This window comes from Dromiciops gliroides, chromosome 6, assembly GCF_019393635.1.
Source record: "Dromiciops gliroides isolate mDroGli1 chromosome 6, mDroGli1.pri, whole genome shotgun sequence".
Lineage (NCBI taxonomy): Eukaryota > Metazoa > Chordata > Mammalia > Microbiotheria > Microbiotheriidae > Dromiciops > Dromiciops gliroides.
Window position 1 is genome coordinate 274,998,665 of NC_057866.1, and position 12,716 is coordinate 275,011,380.

The 12,716-nt window shown below is 44.3% G+C and overlaps 1 protein-coding gene across 10 annotated transcripts in view; it reads right to left on the minus strand.

Moving 5' to 3' along the window:
- NRG1 (neuregulin 1) overlaps positions 1-12,716 on the minus strand; it is an 818,450-nt gene that overhangs the window by 73,691 nt on the left and 732,043 nt on the right. The window contains exon 1 of one of the 10 annotated variants that reach the window (XM_043971808.1): positions 11,954-12,021. The exons of the other annotated variants lie outside the window; for them this stretch is intronic. The gene's annotated coding sequence lies outside the window, so the exon portion shown is untranslated. Of the gene's footprint in view, positions 1-11,953; positions 12,022-12,716 lie in introns of those variants that run through there. 10 annotated transcript variants of the gene reach the window in all.

Consider the following 12,716-nt stretch of genomic DNA (forward strand, 5'->3'; position numbering starts at 1 on the left):
TAGTGGACATGGAGAATTCTGATCTGTATGAGAAGGTTTAGATGAACAGATGTAATGTGAACTAAGCCAATGAGGAATGCAATGGAAAATGAGCACAACAATGCAAATGTAAATATGAAGAACAATTCCAAAAAGAAACTCTATCCTATGCATTTATAAGAAAGAGATTAAAAAAAAAATCTCCTTCAGGTCTTTGCAGAGGTGGTGGTCTCTGGGCATGAAATATTGCATACACTGTCAGATGTAATTGGCACATCAGTTCGTTTTGCATAATTGCTTTTTCATTTTTTTTAACCAACTATTCATGTACACAGGAGTAGGGGATGAATGCATTCAGAAATAAAGGTAATATTAAAAGATATTAATACCAATTATTTTTAAAGGAAATAAATAATATAAAAATCCTAATGAGAGATATGGCAACATTTCATTTAAGCCAACTTTTTGTTTTACTTCTCCCAATGACCATTGAAAAATGCCACTCTCCATTTTCTGGTCAGATCGCATCTGTGTTCTGTTCTGGGGCCACATTTCTAGAATGACACTGAGGGGTTGGAAAACATGGAGGTCAAGTTAAATGCAGACTTGACAAAGGAACTGAGAAAACCAGAGAGGGTTTATCCTGGAAAAGGGAAGGCTCCGGAAGGGGTATGCCATCTACCTCCAAGAAACTGAGTATCTGCCATGTGTTTTTTTTCTTTTGGTGCAAGGGAGTCTTCATAGAGTTCACCCAAAGTACAATGGTCTACCATATCAGGAGGCCATGACTTCGTGTCTCCCTAGAGAAGCCGGATGACCACTTATCAGAGATATGGTGGAGGGATTTTCTGTTCCAGAAAAAGCTGGATTGGATGAGTAGGGCTATGAGGTCCCTTCCAACTCTGAAACTTTATGACTCTAATACTTGGAGCAGAATTAAAAACATACACTATAAAAACAACAACATGATCCTCATGAGGAATGAAGGACTACAAAGAATGAGCAGCTCAGAGGAAGACCAGATGACGGGGAAGGTGCTGCCCAATAAAGAGACCTGAGGGCTTCTGAACTCCAAAAACAAAAAATGTACCCCTTCTATCACTCACATCCCCTCCCCACCAAAAAAAAAAACAAACCCACACCCTGATTAGTGAATTTTTGAAGGAGAACTAATTCACAACACAGTCTAAGATGATTCAACAGTTGGGAACACACTGTGGGGGTTACACTTTCCAAAACATGAACATACCATAATCAGAGATAGTCAACACATCCTGTTGGTTCAGACATGAGAACAGCACTGTAAGTTCGATCTCCATGATAGAAAACTGTCCTCCACTAAGTGCTGGTTCTCCACTGGGCCGGGGGAGAAAGAGATTGGCACATACTCTTGGACCAGACACTGAAACATTCTTTTCTATCCAAATCATCCCACTCTGTGACCACCTTCCCTGTCAAGCCAAGCCAAGCTTCAGCATCCAGACACTGGCTGGGAACACCAGGACATTCCTTTGGTTAGCCATTTGACTTAACTTGGTTATCTCATTATTGGGCTATTTTACATTAACAACCCAGTGCCAAGTATACCTTTCTCTTCAAAGTCACCTTTTATTGATTTAAAATGTATTTTGTATATACCTATCCATGCATGGCTTGTCTCCTGATGGCCAGGGACCATGTTCCTTTTCATTCTGCATTCCCTAGTGCCAGCCAATTAACAGTGATTGACCATTTGATTCACTCTACTTAAAATCTCCTCCTAAGTAGGTGATAGTAACCATAATAGAGATAAGTGAAACAACAAAAAATTATTATTATTGTTATTAATAATAATAATAGTTATTATTCCAAAAGAACCAGCCCAACAGACCTTGAAATTCAAAGGTGCAGTCCTACCTGGAACCATGAGAATGTCCATCTAAGATAGCCCCTGAATACTGGGTCCAATATTGGGTAATGCTGATTTTTAATAAACCATCTCCCCATTCTATGCTTTAGTAAGACTTACAAACACAAAACCCTAAAACTTTCCCAGCATCCATCTTCCTCACTTGGATGGACAGAGTTATCTGTAAGCTCGCTTTCCATGATTTTATGATGTCACTGAGCACCACTGCTAAGTGTTGTTGAGGTGCTCATGTGACTCACTGTACTTTATGCTAGACTTGGAGTCAGGAAAAATGGGTTCACATCCTCCCTCAGATGCTTACTAGCTATTTGGCCCTGGACAAGTTCTTTAATATCCTCTCAGCCTCAGTTTCCTCATCTGTGCCATGGTAATCATAATGACATCTGGCTCTTGTGAAGATCAAATTTGATGAGATCAGATCAGTTCTGTAATTAATTTTGCACACCTTCAAGTACATTTACATGTAAATGCTTACAAGTCTTCCATTCATCATTATCATAGCCACCATCATTATTTACACTGTACTTACTTAAAGGCTGGCTTCTCTTAGTCATCTCCTAATTGCATTCGGGTCTTGGTCAGTATTGATTCTTATGTTTGCATTATACTGACTAGTTTCCTTTCCTCATGACCTATTAACCTCTGATCTCCAGAAGAGAGTCATAAATAAGAAATCTGGCACCTGGGTTAAGCATGGGGGTAGGAGGGAGGAGAGCCTGGGGAAAACACAGGAGGTTGTTGCTGGGCAGGCTACAACTGCAGGAGAAGTGGGGGCAGGGCCGTGCAGAGTTGGAGCTTATCCATTGCACTCTTATGATCCATGAGACCATTTCCCCCCAGGAACTCAGTAGGATAGAAACAAGTCTTCTTCTAAGTTGCCCCTGTGCAACCTGTCCCAAAAGGTGAACCTGGAAAGCATTTCCAGTAGAACTGGAACTAAGGCAGGGTTCCAGGGGCTCTGCCTGATTGAACAAAAATACATGGGGATGCATTTCCTTCCCCAGATAGCTAATGTCCTTGGGCTGAGATCTGTGGCATGCCTCAGCCCTGTGGTATTAGGGAAAAATACTGATGCCTTCCCTTTCCCACTCCTCACTTCCCATCCTTCCTTCCAATGATTGGAGAGTTGGGGGGCCGAATCTTGTTGACTGCAAAATGTGGGTATAAGCTGGAAGACCTCCATCCCAGGCCCTGCCTTGCTCCTTCTCCTCCAGTTGGAGGCTCCATGGCAGTAGCCTCGTGGTATTCCATCAGAGTCTCTTCTGAATTCCTATTTGTGGCTCTCTTCTGGAGATCAAAGGTTAAATACACTGGACACTCTGAAATGCTGATAGTCACTAAGAAAAGTCATATTCCTAAGGAAAAGAGAACCCTGAATTGTAAATCTACTGCATGGAGTGATGAAACACACATTCAGCCAAATATTGGCAAGCCCTAACTTTGAACATCTGCAGCCTTGGATTTAAATCCTGAGACAAGAATGACTGATATGAAGAGGCGCTGCTGGACCCACTGCAAAACATGTATCTGGGAAAGAAAATTTAACTGAAGAGAGGAGAAAAGACCAGCAAGGAGGAGGAAGATTCGAGACAAGTGAATCCTGCTTCAAAGAGAGGACAGTCACTTCCACCAGAGATCTCATGCTGCACCAGGGACAGCCTGCTCCTTGGGTTAGGTGGGATGGAAGCCAAGTCCAGGGAAGACTGCCCTCTACTCTACCCAACCTCAAAATTGCCTTGTTTGCACAGTGGGCTCATGCTGTAACGCAGGCATGTGGGCATCCAATGTGTTTGCCAAGTGTGTGCTGCTGGACAAATTGGCTTTGCCAAGAGGCTCCATGAGACAGATTCACTCTCATCCCATGGGAGAGGTGGCACTAATCCAACTACACTGAGTCAATCCCCATAGCCACTGCCAGGGGCTAGCAGCACCTAAGGCTCTTAGAGTCAGCAATAACATTCTGACCCTGTCCTGAGGAGGCAGAAAAAGCCCTCAATAGTAGCCGGTCCTCCAGAAGGCAGGCTAGCTCTGCAGAGCTCCCTGTGGGACAGCCCAAATCCCTGCTCAGCTCTGCCACCTCCCGGCCTCGGCCAGCCCTCGGTCCCAACTCCCCTAGAAAGTAGGTGACCCGCCGTGGCAGGGCAAACTCCTCCAGGAAGGTGAGCCCCCCTGGATGGAATGTCACAGCTTTCAACACCAGAAGGGCGAATTCCCCTGGCCTTCCAGTCATGGGCACTTTGGTCAGCCAGGATGGAGACAGACACAAGAACAGGTTTCCTGGGAGTAAAGAAAAGGGAGAAATGATGGTAGGGAGGGGCAAGGCAGTCCCAAACTTGGAGGCCAATAGCAAACTGTGGCAATAATCCCGGAAGCATGGCAATTGGAGGCTCTTGGTTTTGGTGACAAGACCTGTACATGGAACTGGTGGGGGTTCAATTAGCATTCTTTAGCATCCTGGTCAATTTGGTAGTGCCCTCTCTTTGGGGGTGAGAAGCCTTATCTTAGTGCCTAGCACTTATGTGCTAGAGAGCTGTGACTAGAATGGGATAATAGGGGCTGTCCTTCAATGACCTCAGTGGGTATGCATAAGAACCTTCTCCTCCCATTGTTGTGGTGCCTCTCCTGAAGTCTACTTCTCCCCCTTTCCAAGCACTGTGGGGCAAATGGTCACTCCCTCTATTTTATAAGCCTTAATGCTGCATCTAGACCCACAATCTGCTTGTCTTGTGGGTCACTTTCCTGACACTAGGCAACACAGACAGTCTATATAAGAAGTGGAACTGGAACCTATGTCCTTTGGTTTAGGAGCCAATGTTCTTCCTCTTGGACCTTGCTGCCTCCCCCACGGAGGGAGGCTAGATGTTGCCTGGGTGGGGACATTAGGCCACTGAATGAATTCAAACAAAACTGTCTTTCCTTGTCATTAGGTGAGGTTGAGGAGTCCCCCCGCCCCCCAACCCCATCCAAGGACATAAGATTAGGTTATTTATTTATTTTTTGGCTGAGCAATGAGGGTTAAATGACTTGCCCAGGGTCACACAGTGTCAAGTGTCTAAGGCTGGACTTGAACTCAGGTCGTCCTGAATCCAGGGCTGGTGCTTTATCCACTGCACCACCTAGCTGCCCAATGGCTCTTATTTCTATAAATTTAACTTAGCTCTCTATGTATTTGAGAAATGAGGTCCTTATCAGAGAAACTGCCCCTAGGTTATTTACTAAAACCCACCACCATCCCAGCTCCCCTCCAAGGGGGGCATGGAGAGAGCACAATCCAGGAAATCACAGGCTCATGAATAACTCTCCCCAAACACCTGTCCTAGAAGGAGTCTCCACCATTCATCGTTATGTTGTTTATAAGCCTTGGCAAAGGGAGTCATTTAGAGCACATCAGGTTTATTTAGTGAATAACACATGGTCTGAGAGCTCTCCAGTCTCTTACTATTGCCACAAAACTGGTTTTGTTTAAACCTGATGGAGCCCCAGTCCTCCTGGGGAAAGCACACTATAAAAGAATCTGGGGAGCTGGAGATCTCCACATGTAGTGGGCTCACATTTGGTGATGATGGTCTTTTTCATCTCCAGCCCCATGGGGAATCAAAATGTTATCTGGCTTTCTTGTCCTCAACCTAAAAAAATAGCTGAGGCTCTGGGCACATATTGGGATGTGAATTGAGTGTCATCTCATCAAGATGTTCACAAGAATAAAAGGAGGAGACAACTGATTACGAGGACACAGTGAGTGATGTAACACTTTCAAAGCACTTTACACACCTATCTCATTTGAGCTTCAGAAAGACTTTGTTGGAATAGGTGTTGCCCCATTGGGGTGGGGGTGGGGGGAAGATGCAGAGAGTCTATTCTCAATGTCACTCAGCTGAATGAAGGAGCAGCAAATTCTACGCCAGATGGTAGAAGTGATAGACTTCAGGGAACCACAGTGATAGAAAGGAAGTTCCTCCAGGGCAAGACCAGTTTCAGTCACTATTTTGTTACTCACTGCACAGTACAGTGAGTGGGACATAGCAGACCTGTAGTAAACCCTTGTCGGTTGATTGATTCATTGGGATAATATTTATTTAGCTCTAAGGCTGGGCTGCTGGAGATGTCATGTACTTCATTAAGGCATATGCAAGGAGAAAAAAAAGTTGGGAGTCCTTTTATGCATGGCAACTTGGAACCCTGGAGATGGAGATCAATCTCCAGACATTTGTCACATCTGCCAAGGAAACAGTCATTCTCACACTCACTCGTACAGGCTACATATACCCAAGAAGGAAAATGCCCCATGCTGGGCCTTTGTGCCCCATGCTGGGCACAAAGATGGAAAAACCACAATGATGACGCTTGAGAGGTAGAAGAAACTGAGCAGCCATCCAGGCCAATTTCCAACATGAAATGTATCTCTGCTCTGTAATTTTATAGCCATAACCCTTGATGGGCTCACATGAAAATAAAATACTCATATGATTAACTGGAACACAAGGAAAAATGCCACCAGGACCCTCAGTGAGGCATGCCCAAGGGCATGAGAGAGTTAGAAAACAAGAGAGCACATCTTACTGGGGAAAACTAGGAGGGCTTCATGAAGCAGGTAGCATTTAGGTAGCATGAAGAGTAACAAATAGAGAGAATTCTTTTGGTCTTTTTTCAGGCTTGGGGAAGGAGCATTACAGGTGAAAAGAATTGTGTTCACAAAGATACTCCAGGGGAGGGGTTCAAGAGGGAGGATAGAATAGGGCGGGTTTAGTTTCCCATGTGTTTTTAGTGACTCTGCTATTCTGAGTGTCTCTCTGGTTTCTCCCCCCCACCCCAGCACATTTCTTTCTGATCTCTCAACCTTTTCTTTCTTAATGTATGCCCCATCCATCTTCCCTGAGATCTTATTTCCTTCTGTTCAGTACTTATTGTGGGAAGAATCTAGAATGGAGACAGGAAAATATAAACTAATCCACCTTCACCTTTCTTGACTAAAACAACTCTCTCTTCCCCCACCTCTCTCTCTCTCTCCCTCCACCTCCCCATCTCTCACACCCACATGCCATTTTTGCCAATGGTCTGGGGAAAGGACAAGCAGACAAAAAGCAAAGAGTGAAGGGAGAGAAGACTGGAGATGTATAAAGGAGCATCCAAGATGCTTTGGGGTGGGAATAGATGAAGCCCTAAGGATATCCAGTGCTGGAGCCTGAAGCTGGCAGGACCTAGATGATGTGGCTGAGTTAGGAAGGAACCCAGCAGGCCCACCATGGACCACATGATGCATTACAGGGTTGGGGTAAGATGTGCAGGCACGCAGACAAAAGCTGAGCTTCTGGAGTCAAGCTGAGTCAACGTGACCTCCCCTAATTTTCCCCATGCCTTGCCCTCTGCTTTATTTCAGAACAATAGCCTATGGGGTACCCTGGAATTTACCTACCCATGCAGACCCTCAGATACACCCCACAAAGGGGTATCATTTCTTTTCTTTCAGACAGAAAAGAGCCTGTGGTGGCACCCCATTCTGAGATGACCAGCACCAAGAGTCCTCTATTGGGAGACAAAAGTCCATGGGACTCCACCAGCCATCAGCGAAACTCCTGTCTGAGAAGATATACTCAGAGGCCTGCAGCTTATTTCCAATGGTAAGGGATCTTGTGTCTAGCTTCACAATTTTCTTCATGGCCCTTCCTTCTCACAGTGTGCTGGATCATTCACAGCTTTGGGAAGCCCATCTGTGGCTGAGACAGGAGCCAGAGGATTGCTGGGCTTTTCTGGGCTACCCACAGATGCTCTTCAATGCATGAGCCTTCCATGGGAGACAGGCAAAACTGGGCTTGTGCCATACACAACCCTGAGCTAGAGCTCCCTCATTGGCCAAACGGAGATAACAGTTCTTAGACTCATGAGGCTGTTGGGAAGAAATGACTCCCTACATCTTTATGATGGGTAAAAACAGGAGCTGTTAGCATCACCACCTGGTCTCAAATACCCAAGAAGAAAGCCCCATTGTTGTCCTTGGCACCCCAAGCCCAGATCAGTCATTCTAGGGTGATCCAACGCCAGTGGGCCCTCCTGCTTCTTCCTTTGCTCCGGACCACTGCTGAGACAGCACCCCTCTGAACTCTGACCACAATGCCCGCCCACGCATTCATTCCCCACTCTCCTGCCCCCCAGTGTCTCCCATGCCCTAGCTGCAGCCTTGGGAGTTGTAATGCTGCGGGGGTTTGTAATTAATCTCTCTGAACAACTTTGATCCCAGGATTATTTGGTGCTATTTATCCCTGCTGCTTGCTTCTCCTAAATGAGAATCAGGTGTGCCAGAGCCAGCCCAGGCTCTAATTAAAGAAGACATCCATTCCCAGAGCTGCCTTAGCAAGAGCCTGCTGGATGGGCTCATGGCCTCTGACACAAGAGTCAAAGCACATGCTCTCCATCTAGGCTCATGGTGTCTCATTGGGCCCTTCTGGCTGGGGGTCATTTGACAGCAATATTCTCCTCTAACACTGAAAGGGAATAGGAATGCTTCACTTCCTTCTTCTCAAACCCCAGTGTACATGATTGGCTCCTTTCAGTCAGTGAGGAGGCAACTAGGGGGCACCACAGTGTGTTAAAGTGCTGGGCCTGAAGTCGGGAAGACTCATCTTTCTGGGTTATTCCTTCTTCTGGGTAGGTTTTCATACAAAACTGAAGACAGACTGACTGGCTGAATGAATGAACAAATGAACAATAACTATCCAATGCTTATTATGTCAAGCAATACCAAACAAGATAAAACATAGGTGTGACTAAAGAGCTGTCCGTGATGATAGGGAGATCTGAGTTCAAATCGCATATATGACAAATAGTGTTTGTGTTTCTGAATAAGTTCCCTTCCCCTCACTCACTGACCCACAATTGTTCTTTTGCAAAATAAGAAGGCCAAAGTTCACCATCCTTCCTGTACCTATCAATGGCATTTATTGGGGTCTACTGGAACATATTTGATCCCTTGGCAATATTCCTGGAAGTCAAAGGAAACTCAGTGAAGGCTAAGTTGTTGAAAAGACACATCCAGCTGAGGGAAGCTTATCCAACAGACAATCATTTCTCTTTCTGTCTGATCTGCCCAATTAGGAAAGAACTATGTTTTTGTGGGGTTTCTTTATTTTTTATTTTCAATTTTTCTTCCAAATAGGCAGCGATTTCCTTTTCCTATTTCTAATTTCCCCTTGTGATCATGTGTTGTCTCGTGAGAAGCATATGTATGAAAACCAAAAGGATGGACAGAAGTGGCTCTTTTGGTGAAGGGTAAGAAAAGCAGATCATTGCCTCAAGGCAACTAACTTCCAGTTCCTGAAGTCACAACTGGACCAATTTGGAGAAGGCCTTTGCAAAAGGGTTATTTCAAAACAAATGAATACACAGAGAAGTTGGGGAGGAGGGACAGGAAGGGGAAGCATTGCTCTTGCTATTGTGCCCTCTGACCTGGAGCATTTATAATTCCTCTTAGAGCTGGGCAAGAGCACTTCAGCTTTGTTGCCACCAAATGAGTACTGAGTCAGCAGCTGGTGAGTGGCTGGCTGGCTGCATGGATTGATGGGAATATAGGAAGAGGTCTGATCACAAGCACCAAACGAAAGCTCTGGGGCTCTGGCCAGAGGGAAGGTGCTATGAAATTATCTCCCCAAGGACTAAGGAAGCACTGTGAGAGGACTGGCAGTCTTCCTATTGGTGGGAGTCCTTCCCCAGGGAGACCCACTATGGCTCACAAAGCCTGTTGGCCTCCTTTTCCTGGAACAGGAATACAGAGACTATTCTTGCTGCTGCAGCAGCACAACTAAACATGTATCTGACCTCTCGTCCTTCATTTCGGTCTCTTTTGTTGACTACTACACAGCACAGTCTGGTGAAGGCATTCCTACAACCCTACCCTGCCCACAACACCCACCCACCCACTGCTGTATTCATTCCTCCCAATTACATTCATTTAACCACACCAAAAATTGGCTCGAGTGACAGAAAACACCCAGAGAATGAAAAAAAATAGGAAAGATATTCATTCTCTGTGCTTCTGGTTAGAACACCCAGAAATGCCACGGTTCTTGAGAGCATCTGCCTCTATCAAGAATATTTCTTTATGGAGCTGATCCAGAATCAAACAAACATATATGCAAGCCCCACACATATGAACACAAACACATATGTACATACATACCTTCACATGTAATAGTAGCTAGCATGCATATAAAGGTTGGCAAAATGCTTTCCAGAAGTTATCTCATTGGATCTTCATAACAACTCTGGGAAGTCAGTACTATTAATATCAAACCCATTTTACAAAGGCTGAGGGACACACAGCTAGGAAGTATGACAGGCAGGGATTGAATTCAGGTCTTCCTAAAAGCAAGTTCTGTCATTCAGAAGTCAGCTTCCCATGTAAGAAAAGGCCTTGGGCACTGGACATGCAGTAGTCATTGTCCACCCATTGAATGTTATAAGCATATTTCTATCTCTTTAAATTTCTTGGGCATTTCTGACTTTTGAAAAGCTCTTGACACAGTCATGCCTTATTGAAAGTTGAGATATAGAAAACAGTTGCTGGAAGTGAAATGAGCCTCATCTAGTCTAACCTTCCATCTAAAAGAAACTGAGGCCCAGAGAGGCCAAGTCCCTTGCCTACAGAAGCACAGGTAATGGGTGACAGAGATAATTTGAAACCCAGTTCAAATCCAAGACTATATCCCCTCGCATTTGAACATAGAAATTTCAATTAAAAGTTTTGTTGTTCTTGTGCTTGTTCTTGGCATGGGGGGGGGGGGGGGGAGAGAAGAGATGAGGGTTAAGTGACTTGCCCAGGGTCACACAGCTAGTAAGTGTCAAGTGTCTGAGGGTGGATTTCAATTCATATCCTCCTGAATCCAGGGCTGGTGCTTTTTTTCTACTGTGCCACCTAGCTGCCCAATAAGTTTTAATACTGATCTTTATATTCCCTATGCATGTGTTTTTGTGCATTATCAAACACCTTACTCTGTTGCAGTATCTCTCAGCTGTGACCCCACTCTGGCCTCATTTTATGGGCAAGAAAATGACAAGAAAAGCAGAAATCTGGATTCTCTACCCACCAGGCACAATATTTTGGAAATGAATTTATACAGAGTATAAATATAAATGAGGAAGGAGATGATGTTGAATCTGAGTGAAAGACAAGTAAGACATCTAGAAATCTGGTGTGGAAGCACAGTCAAATACTGATCAATCTCCTCTGGTTTGAATCATCATCTCTAAAGCCATGACTCCCAGATCTGCATTTCCAGCCCTCTGGCTCTGTCTCCTCAGCTCCAATCTCCAATTATTTATTGGACCTTTCAAACATGTTTCACAGACATTTCAAACTCAATGTTTCCAAAAGATAACTCAATGAATGGCATGTCCCCCACACCTACCCCCGCTACCAAACATTTCTACTTCTGGAAAATATGGCATCACCCTTCCAAATTCCCTGGTTCCAAATCTTGGCATTATCCTCAATTCTGTATTCTCATGGCTAGATTTTGCTGTATTTTCCCTATACAACTCTTCTCTCCACCCCTATGAATACCACTTTGTCAAGCCCCTAAGCCTCTTACCTGGACTACTGCAATAGCTGCCTCATTAGTCTCACTGTCTTACCTCATTGCAATCATCCACATATAGTTGTTGTATATGACCACACCACCCCCTATGCCCAGTGCGTCACTATTTCACTATTTCCTCTGGAAGAAAATATGAACCATTTGATTTCAAAGTCCTTCTCAACCTTTCTTTCCAGTTTCATTGTTGTGGGGTTTTGTTGTTTGTTTGTTTGTTTTAACTTTGCCTTTAGTATTATGTGACCCAGTCAAACTGGCCTTCTCTCAGTTCCTACAAGGCACCTCATCTCCCATCTTCATGTTTTTGCCCTGGTTGTCCTACATGCCTGGAAATCACTCCTTTCTCATTTCCACTTCATAAAATCCTCCAAAATTCGACATAAGTACCACCTTTTACCCAAGTGCCAAACGCCCTCCTTTCCAAACTCCCTTGAATTCTTATGTACATCTATCAATTAATAAACATTTGTGAAGCACCTACCATATGTTGCTCTCTTCCTTTGCAAAGGAGGCTGCTTGAGAGGAGCGATTGATTCATTCTTTGTCTTCTTATCACCAGCACCCAGAACGTTGCCTGACATATAGCAAGTGTTTTATAAAGGGTTGTCAATTGATTTCATATTTTAATCCCCCATTTTATTCTAATTCCCCTTTATTACATGTAAAAGAGATTAATTCATTGTGGTTATTTCAAAGGCAAACACAGATCATCTGACCATCCAGAATTGAGCATGTTCTTTGGGCCATTCTAAAGAAATGGACATTGGCACCTGAGAATGGCCAATGAGAAAGGACTCTTCCTCAAGTGTGCCTTTGAAAATGTATCATGAGTATAAGCCGACAAAAATGGTTCATCTAAGATTGTGGACCCCAAATTCCACTAAGTTTGATGCCTTATAGATAAAGAGGATTGCAAATGAGCAATCCAATGGAGCCCAACCACACAAACAGGACACCTTTTACTTCCACTCTATGTGAACTGGCAGAGTTATTCCTACATTCCCTTGGGGCTCAGACACAAATAAACATTTCGATTTTACACGAATGAAAACATTAGTATGGGTGGCACTGTGCTCCAAGTTAATGATTATGACATGTTGTTTACAGATGCTCTCCCCAGGAGCTGGAAGTGGCGTGATGGAGTCCTCCTCATTACCTCCCCAGCGTATAAAAGAAAAACAGCTAATAGAAAAATGTCGCTCAGCTCGTGTCGATGCTGTCTTATTGTTCTTCAGATGTCTACA